The following is a 16,269-nucleotide window of genomic DNA, read 5'->3' on the forward strand; positions in this document are numbered from 1 at the left end:
GAGAGCAAGGCAATCGGGCGGTAGGAGGTTGGAATTTGTGATGGCTTGTCGGGATTTTTCAATATAAATTTCAGGGTTGCCGTTTTCCAGGATGTTGGAAAGGTGCCTTCTGTCAGGCACCTATTTAGAAGGCTTAGGAGAGTAACAGGATCATCATCATCAGCCATTTTCAATCCACTGCAGGATGAAGGCCTCTCCAGCAACTTTCCAGTTCCTTCTGTTTTGAGCACTGGCCATCCATTTACTACTCAAAAACTCATGAATTTCATCTATCCATCTCCGCCTTTGTCTTCCAGGTTTTCTTCTAGCTCCTCTTGGGTACCATTCTGTTATTTTCTTAGTCCATCTGTCATCATGTCTTCCAGCTATGTGTCCTGCCCAAGACCATTTTAGTTCTTTATTAACAGGATAGCATTCTGCAAATTTTTTAACCACATCCACTTCCAGCAGATCAGCACCAGGTGTTTTTCCTACTTTCCTTTTGTTTATTGCCAAGTGGACATGAAAAGAGCCATTATACAGTTGCTCTAGCTTGTTGTGCCGACGGAACCAAGCTGCCTCCTATGCTGATTTTCAAACGCAAAACAATGCCAAAAGAAGACATTCCTCGAGGAGTGATTGTCCACGTTCAAGACAAGGGTTGGATGGATCAGGATGGAATGAAGATCTGGTTTGAGAAAGTTTGGAGCAGGAGACCACGTGGGCTCTTACGCAAACCTGCCCGATTGGTGCTTGATCAGTTCAGGGCACACATAACAAAAAATACAAAGATTGTTGCGAGCAAAAAACAAAACTTGCCGTCATACCTGGAGGCTTGACATCCCAGCTCAAACCACTTGATGTCAGCATTAACAAACCCTTCAAAGCTGCCATGAGAGAAGAATGGAACCAATAGATGAAGTCTTCTGGGAACAATTTGACACCAGCAGGAAGAGTGAAGAAACCAACTATAGGAGAAATTTGTACCTGGGTGAAAAGATCCTGGGATTATATCAAGATTGAGATCGTTGTCAAGTCATTTAAGAAGTGTGGCATTTCAAATGCCATAGATGGAACTGAGGACGAGGCAATATATGAAGACAGTGATTCGTCATCAGACACAGATGAGGGCAAGCTAATGGATGGGAGTTTTGACAGTGTTGAGTTGTATGAATTTTATGATGAATAAAACTTGAGTTCAATAACTTTATGTAATACATTTTTTTTTCAAATTTCGGGCCCCAAAATTAAGGTGCATCTTATACATGGGGAAATACGGTATATATATATATATATTTTTTTTTTTTTTTGGTAATCTAGTGGGGCAATCGTTATTAGGAATTACAGTTAACTTATCAGTTAAGCAACTCCCGAAGTATATGGATCAAGGGGCAAAAGCAGGAGCTTGGCAAGACCTTGTATGTTGTTAGTGTATCCCAAACGAAATAGATAAAAACCCTTGTGGGTTTTTATCTATTTCGTATCTATATCTATACGCATGGTAACTATTGGCACTTTGAATGTTTGGAATTTTTCCCTGGGATGCCACAACATCATAACTGGCGAATTACGTTATTGATGGGAATCAGAATTTTGTTTATTTAAGAAAGTCACTTTTAGAGGGTCTTACAAATACGAAAATTTCAAAACAGATTTAAATGCTTAAGTGTCTGGAGTTTTGGCGATAGAAATGCCAGGGGGTGGACATTATAATCCTACAACCCGTTGTAGGATGGTTTATTAACCTTCACAGAGATGTTGACGGTAAGGTATTCAGCATAGATTGGAAGCTAGACTCCACATACTACGGTTGATTATTGTGTATGCACCAAACGCTGCTCCATAACGGGTAAGGTTAATTAACAACCTTCATCGATTTATGATGGGTACCAGTTGGATTTTTCTTGGGGCGATTGGAATTGCTTCTTAGACACAGTCCAAAATAAAACGCGCACGGGAGATCCTGTAAGAGATAGAAGGGGTGCTCTGGAGTTGAACAAAATCTGCCTGAAGTGCGATCTTATAGATGTATGACGGCGGCAAAACCCAACAACACATTACGCAATTTGGTCTATGGGCAGAGTACGCACACGCATTGATCGCATTTATGTTAGGTTCCAGAAATATGTCAATATTTCTGGAACACGTCCCGTTACAGATCAAAAATTGGTAATGATGAACCTCCCGCTATGTACAACAATTAATTATGGTAGAGTTACCTGGCTCCTAAACACGGTTCTCCTGCAGATTGATTGGCGTAAATTTGAGAGTTTAACGCATGAGCCGGCGAAGTCTTAGTGTTGGACTTGGGAGGAATGGATGAAGACATAATTATTAGTAAAAGGTAAAAAAAAAAAAAAAAAATGGTAGATAGGCTTAGGCAGACTTTAATTTTAGAGAAATGAACTTTCCTGGCGCCTTTTTTGTGAAAAATTTCGAATCACAGCATGAAAATTATAGCAGCACTCAATCAAACACTGTTCTGGCAATGTTTGATTGAGTACTGCTATAATTAACGTGACGTACATTGTCATTTAAGAGAACATGCTACGGTGTGAGTCTACTGAGTCAGTCAGCTCGCAAGTCACATCCAACTCCAACCTTTCGTGAATGACATTCTGATGGAGCAGTTCCGACTTTACTGAGCATGCGCGACACACTGTATCTGCCAGTCTATATGCTGGCAATGTACTACGTACGCGCAGTAATTTATTATTTTTTTTATTTTTCGTTTTCAGAAAGAATAAAAAGCAATTTCCTGACTACACCTGTACAAAATCAAAGTAGATAAAGCAGACTCTCGATTTAACCGGGAAGCGGATAAACCAGGACACTTCAAGACTCAAAATTAAAAAAAAAAAATCAACCAGAAATCATAAAATTCAAGTAATAACCAGAATAGGTAAAAACAGATGTTTTGCAAGTCGTAAATAAGCGACAATCGACATTATAAGTCGTCATTGGGAGATTAGTGTACCTATTATCTTGCCACCCCCGCTGTCTTCACACCCGCAGATCAAAATAAAAAAAAAAAAAAACGGCAAATGTTTAGTTTGTTTTAGTGCGTCGTTTTGAAGTTTGTTTTGTTGTGTTCCGTTGCACCACAAAAAGACAAGTTTTGTTTCGTTATTTATAAATAAATTTTCTGTTTATACTCGGGGACGACCAAATGGTCAGAGCAGTTCACAAGATAGACAGAATACAAGAAACAGCACCGTATTCAGCAGTCACAGGCTTGAACCCTGGTCATTCAAGGCACGTGTACTTATGCACCCACTCGCATAAGTACACGTGCCTTGAGTACACGTGCCTAGGCTATGGCGACCTTTTATATCAAGGATGTCGGAATTTTTTTTTTTTTTTGTTTAGAAATCGCGAAAATGACGGGTAAATGCAAAACAGGTGCGTTTTCAATTAAACAAAAATTGAAATTATTCAAAAGTTTGAAAAAGGTGCATCCGTTAAATCTCTAAAGAACTATTATAATGTTGGTGACCAAACCATACGTAACATCGTAAAAAATATAGGAAAGCTATTAGACTTAAAATCGACATCGCAAAAAATGAAGGGTAGCATCGTATTGGACATGCGAGTAGTGCGTAGTAAGTTTTCGTTTTTTATCCATCGCCATATTTTTCTACGTAGGTTGCTGAACATTTTTCGATACAGTAAGTCCCCGACTTACACACCCACGCCTTCATAGCCAGGTGGGAAGGAGCAGCAATGCGTAGCACATGCTTCTTGATTAGAGCGGGGTTCGAGCCCGTCACCAACAAATACAGAGGATGCGAAAAGGTCAGGGAATGACCACCGCATGTCCCCGGAGCAATGTGACCTTAGTTGCTACTGCTCCTAAAAAAAAAAAACAAATAACCCGACTTACGCACTACGAATTTTTTCACTCATTTTTTTTTTTTTTATGATTGTAAAATTTAAAACAAACAAAAATAATAAATAAATAAAATAAGCAATCAATAGCGACGATCACGGCATGCACAAATTGCACAAGTGATATACGGAGTAACAAGCAAAAAAATAGGAAAGAAGAGAAGATTCTTACAATTTATTTATAGTTTTTTTTTTTTTTTGTTATATGACTGAAGATTTCAGTGAAGGGGGCACACATATTTCACCATATTAACATAAAAACCCACAGAATTACATTTATTGGTATTATCACAAGTGCAATAAGATCAGTTTATTACCCGTTTATAATTATATGCACGAACAGAAAAGACCAATAAACCGGAAAGTGCAAATTGATTTTGTTTTGTGGCAGTGACCTCCAGAAATGTGCTTTAGCAAAATGTGAGCTCGCGAGGAGTGATAATTGTGTGTTCGCCTTAACCCTGTGAAGTTCTTTACAGAAAATTTCATTTTGACCATTATCATGCTGCCGACTAAGAAAAGGAAAGCGATCGAGTTGGATCAGAAATAAAAATAATAAGGAAGTATGAAAATGGGCAAACATTAACAAGTATTGCGCGGAATTCATATTTGTCAATATAGTAGCAATATGTTAATAGTCATTCCCGAGTTACGTAAAACTAGAATTACGTAAGAAGTCCTGGAACGTATCTCCTACACTGGAGATACGTAACCCTTGTTGTACCAAGTGGTTCGGTCGGATTTCTGGAGGTCACAACCATAAAACAAACACAATTAGCAGTCACCTGTTTATTGGGCTTTTCTGTTAGTGCAATCTATCATAAACGGATAGTAAATTCGATCTTATTGAATTTTCGATAATACCGACAGCTGGAATTCTGTGGGTTATTATGATGAAATGTGTTTACACTTCCATGAAATCTTCAATCATATAAAAAATATTAATTTTCAGAATCTTCTCTTCATTTCTATTTTTAAAGCTTCGTAACTTGTTATCCGTTATCCGTTTTCACTTGCGCGTATCAGGTTACTTGCAATTTGTGTGTCATGTTCTTTGTTATTGATTGCTTATCTTTTTACTGTTTTAAATTTTAACCCCCACCCACAAATGTCAGTGAACAGAAATGTCAACTAGTTAGTATATTACAGTACATATTAATTATTCCGATTATAACGTATAATTTAATTTTTTAATTGGTAAGGTTAAAAAAAAAAAGTAAAGTGCAGCTATTATCAACCCACTGCAGGATGGAAGCCTCCTCAACAATTCATGCTGAGGGAAATGAACCATAATCTGCCACCCTGGTTCAGTGCGGGTTGGCAGATCGACCGTATTCAGGGGCTTGAACCTCCGTCTACTCAAAGAACATGTGCTACTGCACTCGCGCTCCTGCCCACTCGGCTACGGAGGCCGTCTCCAAATTTACCCTTTATTGGTAAGGTAATAAAGGATAAATTTGTGCTTAATATATCCTTAATTATATAGCCTGTGGATAATATTCCTCCTATTTTCGCTAATTAGAATCACTGTTTAATTGAATTAAAATTCAATTCACAAACGTAATCAATGACCGGCGCTTACTGCACATCGTATAGTGAACGGTACTTTACTATGGTGAGTCCATTGTAACGTGATTTGATTGTACAGTGAACCGATTGTAAAGCGGGGGTCCATTGTATTTTTTATTTACATGAAACTTCGGATAATTGGGCCAAAATGCCTAGTCTCGACGTGTCCAAAATAACCGGAATCGACTGTATTACCATATTTTTTATAATTTCTATACATCGCACTTTGCAGTGTTACTAATTAACGTATAAGAGACACTTGCCTTTCAATCGTAAGGTTAATTGGTAACTGCAATGTGCGATGTTTACATTTATTACAAATAATCACAATATAGTCATAAATTATTATTTTCAGGCAATGCAAAATGTATTATCTGAAAATAATAATTACCTATTTCCGTTATTGTTTTTATGACTATCTACTTTTATTTTTTATAATCAAATTCTTATGTAGTCAGGAAATTGTTTTTTCTTTCTGAAAAAAAAAACAAAAACAAATACTGCGAGTATAGTACACTGCCAGCATATAGACCGGCAGATACAGTGAGTGCCGTGGGGGGGGGGGATATTTCTTATTTTTCTTGTCTTTATTTATTTTTCTTGTCTTTATTATTTTCTACTTTATTCTTTTCCTCCCTTATTTTCTAAGTCTTGCTTAATTAAAAGTTTATTTTATTATTTAGAACAATTTATGCCCCCCCCCTTTTTTTTACCCTCCCACATAGCACCTGACTTGTTAACTCCCAGAAGATTCTAGATTTCAAGGGGGTTTCAGTAATATTGTAATCCTCACACGGACTCTAGGCTCTGTGTTCAAAATGACTGACACAACACATATGAACTACAGTGAAACTTCCCTTTAACGGACAGCCATGGGGAACGAAAATATGTCCGTTAGAGAGAAGTGTCCGCTAACAAGAGGTCTGAGGGAGACAAAAAAAGGAAAGAAAGAAAAATCGTTAAACGTTTAATGTAAAATTAAATTAAAATATATATATAGATTTTGAACAACATTTTTGTAAATAATATACAATTACATACACAAGAGATAAAGAAAATCGTTAAACGTTTAATATTAAATTAAATTATATACAGATTTTGCACAATATTTTTGTAAATAATATACATACAATTGTGCTATGCATATTATGACTTTATCTTAAGAAAAATACATACAGTAATCACTTATTTTCTTCTGCACCTTCTTCCGGCTGATAATTTTGTTTTCAACATTTCCTTGGAGTGAAGAAACCATCGAAAGTCCTTCAGTATCTTCTTCGGCGGCGAAAAACATTTTTAAACGATTGATTTGTATGAGCGCTTCTTCTATTTTCATCGGTGGTTCGTCGTTAATATGTTCTTCGACAGAATGACCTCCTTCCATTTCTTCATCCTCATGAGGAACTTCTTGAAAAATATCGATGATAATTCGTTGATATCTAGAGCACCATCTTCTGTAGTGAGGTTCGAGTCTATATCTTTGTAGCCAGGGTCACTTGTAGCTGAAGTATCGTACATTATCAATAGATGTTGAAGTTCTTGTTCTTCTTGGTGCTCCACATTGCTGTTCACAACTTCAATTTTTGCGTTTGAGAAGCCAGACTTTACAAAACAGTTCACGACAGTTTGTTTTCTAATTGCGTTTACTGAAGAGGAAATCCATTGAATCGCATCTAGGATGCTGATTTTCTTTGCAAGGTCACTCGCACATGTTACATCGTTCATGTTTGCAATGAGATGTCTTAAAACACGTTTTCTGTAGTGAAGTTTAAAATTTTTTATTATCCCTTTGTGGGGGTGGGGTTTTATATATGTTTATTATTTTTTTTTTGTTTATATTATTACTATAGTATTTATTATTATTTATATTCTTAAAAATCCCCACTTTGCATCTGACTAGTTATCTCACAGAAGAATTCCGGTCCTGTGGGAGTTCCTATATTAGTGCACTCCTCCTTTGGATTTTGCTGTGTGTTCAGAAATGACCAAACACCATCTGCATTAAGTTAAATACAATTAGTTTATTATACATAATTACAAATAAAAGATCAAGCAATTCATTACACATTATTCACTTCATATAGGTACATGGCATGGATGACGTTCCTGGCCATTAGGCTCTCCTATCATCATCTTCTTAATATTCGGCAACTAACACATTCCTACGATCAGTTGCACTTAACTCTTTCTTAAATACAATTGAGATTTTTTATTTATTAATCATACTTATCTAGCACAATCCTACATTCTTCTTCATAGTTAACACAATTCTTCTTCTGGAATTTAATGTCCACTTTACACATTATTCTATTCTATTCTATACTCACCCTAACACATTAAAATTACATGTTAATGAAATATACATTGGTTTATTTATTTCTTCATCCTCTCAGGTAAACTTCAGCATTTAGCGACTAATTTCCCTACTTCAGTAATATTATATAAGTAACATACAACTGTACCTGCTTTATAGGTTAACCCGTCCAAAATTATTACTTTCCCTCCATTAATTAATGAGTAAATAAACCATAACTATAATCAATCCTTCGTTAAACTAATTCTACAATATTTCTTTACTCAACTATAGGATATGCACTGAGTTAACTGTATGTTTCCCTAAATCTCGTTTAATATTTATCTAATCTTCCCTGCAGTCCTTTGCAATTACATAGAGGTATATACGTTGTTTAATCACTTACTTCTGGGGGATTGAACCCTACCGCTAATACAATGTTAGGCCTGTGACTTTCTGCTCTGCATCGGGGTCCACCATTGGTTTGGAAACGCTCTTCTCCGATTCCGGACTGCTAACTTCTGCCAGGGACATTATTTGCTTTGCCGATCATTTCTGGTATCATATGCTTCCTTGCTGTGCCGGATCATTCAGTAGGAGTCGCTTCCCATTACTTTATTTCTTTCTGTAGGCTACAGGACGGTCCAGTGTTCTTCCATAAGCATTATCTCGCTGTCCTCCTTCTAAAAATACCTCTCGGTGGACGCTTTTAGACTTCTATGTTCCATCTCGAGAAAGTTCCCTTTACAGTAACTTAGCTAAACTTTACTAAAACTATCAGAACTTAGTCAACTCACCATAACTGGTTCTACTGGTGGATTACTTCCAGGGACTGTTTCCCGAGCCTACCTCCGAAAAAAACTTTATCACCCTCCGAAAAAAAACTTTATCACTCTTCTAAAATATACCTCTCCGAAAAACTTCATCACCCCTTAACTCGCGCGCTCTTGCCTTTTATTTCCCAAAATTTCGTAACGCCCCTCCCTTTCTCAACCAATCATTTCTATCTGACCATCATCATCTCCATTCTCATTTGCCTGTTCCACATGACAGGACGGTCGAGCTCTTTCCGGTGTAGAAAGGACTTCCGTTTTTTCAGTAAATTCTCGATCCTTCTAGAAATGACTAGAAATTTCTGGAGCTCGGAACCCATCCGGAAAACATCTGCGTCCGTTTACTTGATTCGTCTCGCCTTATTTTAAAATGACCACACCCCGCTCTATGTGCAGTAAAAAAAACGCTTACACCTGGTACCCTTATTGTAGTCTCTCGAGCAATCCGTCCCTAGCCATTCCATCAATTAACCCCCCACTGTTCCGTTCGTTATCTTCACTTGCTGCTTCAGGTAGTGGGCGCTGATCGTATATTTCTTTCTAATGTTTATTTTCACGGTATATTTGCTTGTACATTAAATTTAACCTTCTCTTAAATTAACTCCATTAGCGTGAGACCCATTATCTTAGACAATATTTGTGATTTTAAGTGTTTTCTAGTAAGGTCTATAATATCACTCTATCTAGCGTTCTTTCTTTAATTATACTGATATTTAATTTAACTTGTAAGACTTTGTGTCTTACACCTTGATCCAAGGGCTGACTCTCTGCAGATGTGTTTGGTGGCAGCAAAATGATTTGAATGTTGGACAATTCAATGTGCGGGTGAGATGTAGCATTATCCATGAAAAGAATAATTTTTCTGTTTTCACGAATCATGTTTTGGTTAAAGTGACTTATCCATTCGCTCATGATATCTCGTGTCATCCAGACTTCCAGTCAACATTCAAAAGATTCAACTTTATGCCCTTGAAACAACGAGGATTTTGTGGTTTTCCTATAACAAGAGGTTGTTCAAAGTCTCCCAGCATATTTGTACACAATAGTACAGTCAAGCGTTCCTTAGAAATTTTTCCGCCCTGGCACTTTTCGTTTTTTAGACTCATTGTTTTTTCAGGAAGAGCTTTAAAAAAACAACCCTGTTTCGTCACAGTTGTAAATATTCTTAGCTTCAAAATCACGACATAAATCTTCCAATTTGACGGTCCACTCTGTTACAACCCCAGTATCAACAGATCCACCTTCACCACTTACGGTTTTCCAAGAAATTATATGCCGATTTTTGAACTTGTCTAGCCATCCCACAGAAACTTTGAACTCATTTACTCCCATAGATTTCGCAACCTACAAAGCCTTTTCCCTAATAATAGGCCCATTAATGGGAATTTGTTTAGCACGTGCGTGACAAATTTGAAGTCCAACAGTTTTCGGGAATGATTTTTGAACCTGATCATTTACGTGTTGCCAAAATTGTTTGAGCAGTTCATTTTTTTTTTCTTTAGGATGTTGCTTACCTGCGTCTACCCGATTTTGAATTTTGCAGCGAGATTGCGAACACTATTTTTTTGCCGATCATACGCATTAATGAGTTCGACTTTATCTTTTAAAGTTAAATGTTTACGAGAAGACATTGTGCACTTCACACGACACTGAAAAAAACTGAAACTGAAAAGACGAAAGGCCGACCATATTCCCCCCCCTGCACACATCGAATTCATCAGAAGTTTTACATGTGCCTTAAAATTCGTGAAAAAGGGTTTAGAACCGCGACGTAAACCTTGATAAAATTCAGAGAATTGGAAATAGAAAATAAACACACGATTGAGGCAATACGTGGAAGAAACGTTCCTAGAAAAAGGGCCATGAGCTCGCCCGCTGTCCGTTATGGGGAGATCAAATTAAGTGCTAATCTAAACGAAACAGTGCAGATTGCCTGTCCGCGTCCGTTACAGAGAATGTCCGCTAGACAGAAGCTGCAAACACGTTAAAACCAATGGAGGTGAGTTGGGAAATTTGAAAATGTCTGTTGTAGAGGGATGTCCGTTAACGAGAGGTGTCCGTTAGGAGAAGTTTCACTGTATATACAATTTTTTTATTAACATTATATACAAATATAGGTAATTGATGGCAGTGATCATAATTCAGTTGATCTATATCAAGCAAATAATTATATAATGTATGCAATATTGATTAGACTAATTAATGCATCATTCACATCATTTTCTTCATGTCACTTGGATAGATGTCAATCCTCAGGTCCAGGATTTTGTCTCACTTGTCACCTATCAGTATCCAAGCCGTTGATTTCTCACAAAGTAACATGGGTACATAATGTATAATTTCTTGTGATTATACATAAATATTCTTCTTAATACCATCCCAAGTAATCCCTTTCCAAAATATATGTAATGAGCAACCTCTAGACTAATGACAATATATATATTCCTACAGTTCTGTATTTTATTTTAAGACTTAGATCAACATTCTATCTATCTCTTATACTCCTTATGTTGGGGGGGGAGAGATGATGAGAGGGTCACGGCAACAATTATGGGGGGGGGGGAATAAAAGATAAAGAGATAAGAGAGAGAGAGATTTAAGAGAGCCGGGAACGATGAATAGAATGTGGTCGTTGGTTGACTGGTATGAGGTAGATAAGAATTATGAAAAGTTAAATACAATCGCGACAACCATTTTTGTCGGGGAATATAATAAATATCGTCTTCTATTATAAAAGGCTATGACTGCTATAAAAGCTGATATCAAGTAGTATTTGCATGATTCAATTTTCTCCTTAATCAGTAACCCCCCCAACATAGTTATGGCTTTATCCGTATGCCTTGTGGCTTTGTTTAGGACCAGATTTCGTATACCCTAAAACATAATACATTTAGATGAAATGGATAACCTATTCCCTCTATTATGTAGCAGTTTGAACCTGTTTTGCGTTGTGTACTGAGGAAAGATTTAATTAATTATATATTTCCTTCCCCCAGCGCAATATTTTTAACTGAACTTAATCAACCCCAGGTGATTACTGATGTGATCTGAAGTCAGCAACGAGGCAGTATTGGTAACAAAACAATCATTTATTACAATATATAAAAACACATTACAAAGGGAAAATACACATATATAGCTCATTCTCACTTTTATAACATTCATCTTCTTATTAAAGATTAGGATATTATCATCTTTTGATTTAAACCATTTAACATTATACCATGATTCCTTATAATTATATTTGACTCGCAAGGGCCATACCATTAATACAACAATCTATACTATCCATAAACATATATATATATTTTCTATTCGCCCTTTGTTGAATATCAACTGGGTACCATCGTCTTTTCACCTTTTCTCCTCTTTTAATATTTAAAATAGTTAATATTTTAAGCATTTAACATTTAAGACATTTAATATTTTAAGAACATACATTGGAATATCAGAATATTCATGGTACCTAACTGTTGAACCGCGACATGTAATACAAATCATATGTAACATATATAAAACATTTAGAGAAATCAACTTAGAAAGGAATCATCTTTTAAAACTGCGTCACCGTAATGTTCCATTTAAACTATCTCTCGTTCTCATACATACATGAAGAAACATTTCCGCTTACCGTTTGTCCTGTATCTTTCGATTGAGATTTCCTCCTTCTCAGGATGTTTCCCTCTGCTTGATTCTGCGGCTGGAAATTACTTTACTTCCTCAGTATGACTTTCACGCACAATTCTACTAGGTAAAGTTACACTACAAACAAAAGGGCGCGACTATTTTAAGCTTCTAAGTCGAACTATTTTCCAATTCTTCCTACTAATACTATATTAGTAGGAATATACTATCTGTTTCTCACTTAACAACAACAACGAGAACACTTTTTACTTCTCAATTCTTAGCTCTTAACACGCAATTCTTCCATACACACTTCTTCTCCTTTTCTATTTTCTCTCCCGTGCTTTTATATTCAGGGTCAAATATTTTGGGTATCTTTCCATCGCTTGTCTCATTGGATGTTCTCATTCCAAGGCCAAAATCTTAGGCGGTCCAAGTACCGGGTCACGGTTGAGAAATCTGTTGACTCCTCCACTGGACCACTCAACAAGCAGCCAACCTAAATACGTCATGGCTACTTACATTGGTATTACTTTTCTGACCATTTTTGGACAAGCAAGATTGTTATTCAATATCACCATCATTCGGAAAGAGCTCAAGGTATTTTGTTGTTTATGTGGGGAAGGAACTGTTCTTCCCCTGCTATAGCATCTTCCCATACTTGGCTGAACGTTCGTGTGTTTATAAGAGAAGACACTTTTCCCTTGACATTCATGACCTCTCAGCAGAAGTTCTTAAAGCTGAAATGTACTGTATACAGGGTGTTTCAGTTAAACGTTTCAGAACTTCTAAGAGGGGTAGGGTACATCCTGACAACTCAAAATCATATAGCAATGTGGGGTCCGAAATGCTTTCCTGAAGCGGTGTTGTACACAGAAGCACCATAAAGAAAAGAGACCGTAAGTGAGAAATCGTTTTAATAATACATGAAAAGAAGCAAAAGGTACATGGATTAAAGTAAGTGTTCGAAGTTTCTTCCACGGGCTACAATGCATGCCTCACATCTCCGACGCATGGACATCCGAACATTCTGGAATACTTCAGGCGAATTTCGAATTTCTTCGGCAGCTACTGCGATTCTTGCAACCAGCTCCTCAGCATTATTAACAGGGGTCTCATAAACTAGCGATTTCATATGACCCCAGAAATAAAAATCAAGACATGATAGGTCGGGTGACCGAGCAGGCCAACACACGGGACCACCACGTCCGATCCACTGTTGACCAAATGTGACATCCAGGTAGTTACGAACATCTCCGCTATAATGGGCAGGGGCTCCATCGTGTTGGAACCACATTGTCTGTTGCGTCGATGCAGAAATCTGTTCATCTCTCAAAAGTTGTGGCAATACTTGCTGCAGAAAGATCAAGTAGATAGGTCCGGTTAGACGACACGATAACAGGTAAGGTCCGATAAGGTGATCTCCCATAATACCGGCCCATACATTGACCGAAAATCGAATCTGTGCTGCACGACGTCGTATTGCATGCGGGTTCTCGACCGCCCAGATATGTTCGTTATGAGTGTTGAAAATTCCTTCCCTTGTGAAGGAATTTTCGTGGTCATATGAAATCGCTAGTTTATGACACCCCTGTTGACAATGCTGAGGAGCTGGTTGCAAGAATTGCAGTAGCTGCCGAAGAAATTCGAAATTCGCCTGGAGTATTACAGAATGTTCGGATGTCCATGCGTCGGAGATGTGAGGCGTGCATTGTAGCCCGAGGAAGAAACTTCGAACACTTACTTTAATCCATGTACCTTTTGCTTCTTTTCATGTATTATTAAAACGATTTCTCACTTACGGTCTCTTTTCTTTATGGTGCTTCTGTGTACAACACCGCTTCAGGAAAGCATTTCCGACCCCACATTGCTATATGATTTCGAGTTGTCAGGTTGTACCCTACCCCTCTTAGAAGTTCTGAAACGTTTAACTGAAACACCCTGTATAATTTTCTCCTAAACAAGGTTACAAGTGGGCTGGGTCTTTAGAGGATATTTAATATTTTAGTTCTAATTTCGAATAATATTTATTTAATTTTACTGATTTCCGTCCTTGCTGATGGTATTACAATTCTATGGATTTTAACACAATCAAAATATATATCAGCAACTAGGGATAATCAGACTAATAGTTAATTTATCCATTACCGAATATTTAATTTATTCGAAGGAGAAAGGTGGGATTCATACCACTCGTAACACTTATAACAAATGTATTTTATTCGGATTGCACATTATTCTTCTTCATGTCTCTTGGATAGAAGTATATCATCAGGTCCAGGATTTTAGTTCACTAGTCGCCAATCAGCATCCAAGCCGTTGATGGCTCACAATAAAGTAACATGAGTACAAAAAGTATATAGGTATAATTCCTTGTGATTATATATGAACATTCCTCCGAATACTATATTAATTAACCCCTTTCCAAAATATAGGTAATGAGCAACCGCTAACTAAAGACAATATATATCTTGTACATACATCCATATATGTCTATTCCTACAGTTCATTACTTTATCTTAAGGATTAAGATGTAGATCAGCGTTCTATTTCTCTCTATTACATTATATGAACCAAACTCCCCTCTGATAAAAATATACGTTCTCTAAGGTCCCTTTTTAATTTTCTATAGAGAGATTTGAGGGTTCTTTTAGCACTTACGTATACAGTCTTAGTTGGGTCTTCCTGCAAGGCTGTTTATCTCCACGCTTGGGCTGCCGCAATCATTTATATATATATATATATGGCAATAACCTTATCTCCCTAGAACTCATCGCCTAGTAATTGGACTGCTGTAATCTTCAATGTGGGCTGCTCACCGATATCTTCATTCGGGGATTTCCAGCTTCCTTACCGCTTCTTTAACAGGTTTACTTCTCAACTCCCCCACTACACATTTTCTTAACTCTTTGGAAACTTATATATTTCCCCCCTTATTTTAGGTTTAGCTCTGCGACGCTTCCCTCTCGGGGACCCTCCTCATGATCTCCACTCTGGAACACTCTCTCAGGAATTTGCGCCCCCAGGAAAAACTCTGGAACACTCTTTTCCTCACCTCACTTCGCCTTTTTGTTATCTCCCCCACCCCTTATTTCTGACCAATCATTAACTATTTCGCCCCTTTCATCTCTTATCTCATTTGCTCATTCCCATACTATTGTCTAGACCTCCAAATTGTTGCCTGAAATTCCGGCATCCAGAATTTTCTCGAATGTTCTAGGAGGATGACCGGAAGTTCCGGATCTTCTTTGTGACCTCACATGCTCTTAATCGCCCCATGAAATTAAGTGCGTACTCCCATTCTCGAATTTTCTCCTCTATCGTGTGCGGTCTCTTTTCCCAAATGGGTTTCGTAGCGGTCTGTTGTTTGATTAAGGGTGGGGTGCTGCCTTCACTCAGAATACTTTTACTATGAATTATTCCAGATCGGTGAACCCATTGTTCCGCGAGTTCGAAACCGCTTCCCCCCACATTTGCTATTTCAATCATCAACTTACTTAAGGATAGTAGGCCAAATAAGGGATATAATTAAAGCTTGGAGTGTCTGAACTACAATTTTCAAAATCCTTTTCTAAAACCCGGAATTTTAATGAAGGCTGACTGTTTAAAATACAAATAATTTTTCAATATTTAACAAAACCACTATTAATAACAGTTGTAAGGATGGGTCCTTACAGCTGCACATGCTCAGTGAAGTCGGAACTGCTCCGTCAGAATGCAATTCATAACAGGTTGGAGCTGGCGGTGACTTGCGTGCTAACCGTGACTCACGACACTAAAGTGCAGGATTACCCATGCTGCTACAGCTAAGTTCAAGCAATGTCAACATCCACCAGCCAACGATAAAAGAGATTCCGATTTTTAATATTGTATATTAATATACATTTTACCTTTTCATGATTCACGTAAAAATTGCATACTTACTTAAATTTCTTTGTAGCATAAAATCATTGGCTTATCAAAACGTACAATATGTGATGCTGATCTTTTGAATAGGCTTAGCCAAGCTGGCGATCATAGTTATCATCATCATTAGGCCACAACAGTTCTATAGATAAGCTGACTGTTTTAATATAGCAGTGC

The sequence above is a fragment of the Mastigoproctus giganteus genome, chromosome 6 (genome assembly GCF_048544385.1).
Source record: "Mastigoproctus giganteus isolate SK-2022 chromosome 6, ASM4854438v1, whole genome shotgun sequence".
Lineage (NCBI taxonomy): Eukaryota > Metazoa > Arthropoda > Arachnida > Uropygi > Thelyphonidae > Mastigoproctus > Mastigoproctus giganteus.